This window comes from Mustela erminea, chromosome X (assembly GCF_009829155.1).
Source record: "Mustela erminea isolate mMusErm1 chromosome X, mMusErm1.Pri, whole genome shotgun sequence".
NCBI classification, from domain to species: Eukaryota; Metazoa; Chordata; class Mammalia; order Carnivora; family Mustelidae; genus Mustela; species Mustela erminea.
The window spans coordinates 83,932,454-83,938,059 of NC_045635.1; positions in this window are offsets into that span (position 1 = coordinate 83,932,454).

Here is a 5,606-nt window from a genome sequence, read left to right on the forward strand (position 1 = left end):
CAAATTGATAACTTACTGATATTCTTTATATATCGAAATGATGATGTATGGCATGTCAGAGACATAAAGAAAAAATGTAAATTAACTTTTTATTTTTTTAAATTTAATTTTATTTTTTTCATTGTTCTGAGCTTCATTGTTTATGCACCACACCCAATGCTCCATGCAATATATGCCCTCCTTAATACCCACCACCAGGCTCACCTATATTCCCAACCCCTCCCCTCCGAAACCCTCAGTTTGTTTCTTAGAGGCCATAATAATATTTATATTTTTTAAAGATTTTATTTAGTTATTTGAGAGAGAACCAGAGACAGAATAGGGTAGGGACAGAGGAAGAAGCAAACTCCCCAATGAGCAGGGAGCCTGATGCCCTACGCAGCTTGATCCTGGGACTCCAGGATCATGACCTGAGCTGAAGACAGATGCTTGCTTAACCCTCTGAGCCACCCAGGCACCCCATATTGTTTGCATTTTGATATAATAACACTGTATTTCAGAAACTTGTTAAGAAAAAAGTGTTAATGATTTTTTATATATTTACATGTTGGAATGATAAAATATTGCATTTCAAAGACTTATTGGAGAATAAGAATCTAAATTTATTCCTATCGTATGTTACAATGATAACATTGAATTTCAATTATTTAGTAACAAAAAGATGAATGGAAAATAATTACTACTTTGTGTATAGTCTTTCCTTGTTGAAATGAAAACAGACTTCATTTTAAAGACTTAGTTAGAAGAATGTACAAGTAACAATGATATGTTGACGTTTCCATGTTGAAATAAAACATGCATTTCAAAGACTCACTAAAATTTTTTAAATTATTTTTTCTTATTGCTTACAACCCTGAAATGAAAACAAACTGCATTTCAAAGACCTAGAGAAAAAAATATGAAAGTTGATGATTAATAAAAATAGTTAATAACCTGTTAATTCCATTGTGTGATAACACACTGCTTTTCTGACTTAGACAAACATGTTAGAATAACTAATAAGAGAATTGTATATGCTGTTAGTTGAAATAACACATGGCATTTCAAACATGTCATAAGAAAAAAGAATACAAAATTAGTAGTTTCATATTGTTTATATATTGAAATAATGATATAATACACTGCATTTCAAAGACTTGGTATAAAATATAAAATTAATTCATAATTTATTCATATTGTTCCCAGGTAGAAATTATAATTTCTTTACTTTTGTGTTAAAAATAATTATTAGAATTAAGTTCACCTTTTTCTTTTAACTTTTTCTTTGTTTTTTTACTTTTTTTGGTGTGGCTTATACTGTATTTCTATTGGTCAATATGGCACTAGACCATTAACTCCATTTGGGCAGACTGTTTCTGTTTAGTTTATGTATTAATCATGCCTTCTTATTTTCTGTATTTTCTGATGTTTTGACACCTGGGGCCTTGCTGACACTGGAGAGACTGCCTCTCCCAAGGCTAGCTAATTTCTAGGGAGTAGAAACTACTCATCTGTGAGCCTGCCTTTTTTATGCAAACCAGCCAATATAGAGCCCTAACCACCAATCACCTTCTTTGTGCTTTCTCACAAGGCTTTTAATATTTTGGGCTGCTCCAATCACCCCAGGTACAGGTAACAAATAACTTGGAGACAATCTCTATGCTGCAGTGCCCACTGAAAATATTCAGGCTAGCTCATTAAAGCCTATTTAACCTTCCTTGCCTTGTGTTTCCCTTAGAAACCACAACAAATGTCAAGACTTCTAGAACGCTATGCAAAGAGATAATTAGGAACATTATTCCTGTGGTGCTGACAATGTGAATGACATGTTTAGGTTTTTTTGTTTGTTTGTTTTTTGTTTTTTGCCAGATTAGTGGTTCCCAATTCTTTGCTTTCAGAAGATTGGAAGAATGACCTAAATGACTCATCAGGGAATCATTAAAAAATAACTTTGGAGGAGGGGCACTTGTGTGGCTCAGTCAGTTAAGCCTCTGACTCTTGATTTCTGCTCAGGTCATGATCTCGGGATTGAGTCCCACATTGGGCTCAGTGCTGCTGAGCATGGAGCCTGCTTAGGATTCTCTCTCTTCCTCTCCCTTTGCCCCTCCCCTGCTCTCACTCTATAAAAAAAAACAATAATTTTGGAGCATATCATAAGACATTCAAAGAATTGACTTCTATCTACACAAGAGTTCTGTATTACTATTTGCTAGGGTCATAGAGATAGACTGACCTAAGTCCAGGAATTCATTCCACTGTGTGTGTATGCCAAATTTTGTTTATCCATTCATTCATATATTGTAATTTGGTTATTTTCACTTTTTGGTTATTGTGAAATAATGCTGCTATGAATATTTGTGTGGAAATATTGTAAGAGTTCCTGATTTCAATAATTTCAAATGTATACCTAGAAGTGGAATGATTAGATCATATTGCATGGAGCACTGGGTGTGGTGCAAAAACAATGAATTCTCTTATGTTGAAAAGAAATTAAAAAAAAAAAGAACTCTGTGTGATTTTTTAAACAATCACCATAATTTGTTTAATATTGGAAGCACCATTAAAAATTCTCACCAGCAATGTGGTTTCCCCATATTCTGGCCAAACCTTGCTATTTTCTGTTATTATTATTTTTTGGATAATAGCCATCCTAAAGACTCTGAAGTGGTTTGTCATTGTGGTTTTGATTTCCCTTCTAATCTTTTGTTTCTAGAATTTTAAAGGTTTTCTACATATAAAATCATGTCATCTGCAAAGAGATAATTTTTCTTCTTTCCAATTTATATGCCTTTTACTTCTTTTTCTTGCCTAATTTTTCTGCAAGAGTTTCTGATACTATGTCTTTCAATTTTCTCTTTATTATTTTTAATGAATATATTTAAGGTGTACAACTATATGATTTGATGTACTTATACATTGTGAACAAATCACCACAATCAACTTATTACTAACATATCCATCATATCACATACTTACCTTTCTTTTATGGAGAGAAAACTTGGGATCTATACTCTTAGGACATTTCAACTATACAGTACAGTATTGTTAACTAGAATCACCATGATATACATTTCATTATAGGTATGTATCATACATTCTTTATCCATTCATCTGTTGACAGGCTGTTTCCATATCTTGACAATGAGAATGCTGCAAAGAACTTATGAGTGCATGTGTCTCTTCAACATCATGATTTCAAATCCTTTGGATAAATATCCAAAAAATGGGATTGCTAGATCATATGGTAGTTCTATCTTTAATTTTTAAGAGAAACTCCATAATATTTTCCACAATAGCTGTACCTATTTACATCCCCATTACAGTGTACTAGAGTTCCAGAGTGTACACACACACACACACACACACACATACACACACAGATTAAAATATTACTCAGCCTTAAAAAAAGAAATGCTCTTATTAGAGATAACATGGATAAACATAGGGACATTATCTTAAGTGAAGTAAGTCAGAAAGATAAATACACACTGGGTGTGGTGCATAAACAATGAATTCTGTTATGCTGAAAAGAAATAAAAATAAAGACAAATACAGTCAAAGTCAGACAGAAAGACAAAAAATACAGAAAGACAAATACAAAGACAATACCACTTATTTACAGAATTTTTTATTATGTTATGTTAGTCACCATACAGTACATCATTTGTTTTTGATGTAGTATTCCAAGATTCACTGTTTACATATAACACCCAGTGCTCCATGCACTATGTGCCCTCCTTAATACCCTCCACCAGGTTCACCCATCCCCCAACCCTCTTTCCTCTAAAACCCTCCATTTGTTTCCCAGAATTTCATGGTTCCTCTGCCCCTCTGAATCCCTTCCTTCATTTTTCCCTTTCTTCTTCTAATGTCTTCCATTATGTCTCCATATGTTCCACAAATACATGAAACCATAGATAATTGACTTTATCTGCTTGACTTATTTCATTCAGCATAATCCCCTCTAGTTCCATCCATGTTGATGCAAAAGCTAGGTATTCATCCTTTCTGATGGCTGAGTAATATTCCATTGCATTTATAAAAAAGTCAAATAAAGTTAAACTCATAGAAGCAGGGAGATTGGTGTTTATCAGGGCTGGAGAGTAGGGACAACTGGGAGATATTGGTCAAAAGATACAAAGTTTCAGTTTCATAGGATGACTAAATTCTGGAGATCTAATGTACAGCATGGTGATTATAGTCAATAATATTTGTTTCTTAAAATTTGCTAAGAAAGTAGATCATAAATGCATTGCCACCAAAAAAGGTAACTATGTGAGGTGATAGAAATATTAATTAGCTTGATTATAGTAATAATCATTAATCATTTCACAACATATACAAATATAAAAACATAATTGTTGCAGCATCTTGGTGAATTGATCCCTTTATCATTATTATAATGACTTCATTGTCTCTTGTGCCACTTCTTGACTGAAAATTTATTTTGTCTGATGTAAGTACAGTTGCCCTACTCTTTTGCAGTTGCCATTTGTGTGAAATATCTTTTTCCATCCCTTCCTTTTCAGCCTATGTGTGTCTTTTAAGCTAAAGTTAGTCTTTTGTAAGCAGTCTATATTTAGTTCCTGTTTTTTGTATCCATTAGCCACTCTATGTCTTTTGATCAGAGATATAATTCATTTATATTTAAAGTAATTATTGATAGGTAAGAATTTACTATTGATATTTCGTTATGTGACAGGTTTTTTTTGTCCCTTTGTCCATTTATTCCTCTCTTGTTGTCTTCTCCTGTAATTTGGTACTTTTTTTGTAGTGCTATACTTTGATTCCTTTCTCTTCATCTTCTGTATGTCTACTACAGATTTTTGCTTTGTGGTTACCATGAGGTTTACATAAAACATCTTAGAGATAATGATCTTAAGCTGATAACAACTTAATTTTGATTGTATGCACAACTCACATCTCTTTATATTGTGGGTCCATTAAAAAGTATTGTAGCTATACTTTAATAATTTTGAATTTTGAATTTTTCTACTAAAGTTAAGAGTTATTTATTCATTACAGTGTTAGAGTGTTCTGAATGTGACTATTTGCTTACCTTTACTAGCAAGTTTTATATTTTCATCTGTTTTCTTATTGTTAATTACTGTCTTTTTGTTACAACTTAACTTCTTTTACTTTTTCCTTGTGTGTCCACTTTCATTTTTAATTAAAATTATTTAAAAAAATTTTTATTCAATTCCAGTTAGTTAACATACAGTGAGGTATTAGTTTCAGGTGTACAATATCATGATTCAATTTTTCTATACTTTATGCTCTGTTCACCACAAGTGTAGCTATCATCTGTCACATACAAGTTTATTACAATATTATTGACTGTATTTCTTATGCTGGGACTTTTATTCCCGTGACTTGTTTATTCCATACATAACTAGAAGCCTTTATCTCCCACTCCCTTTCTCCCTATACCACCCCTTTAGCAACCATCAGTTTTTTCTCTGTATTTATAGCTTTGATTCTGCTTTTTTTGCCCATTCATTTGTGGTTTTTTTTAGATCCACACAAGAGTGAAATCATATAATATATGTCTTTCTCTGACATACCCTCTATATCCATCCATGTTGTCGCATTTGGCAAGATTTTATTCTTTTTAATGGCTACTTATC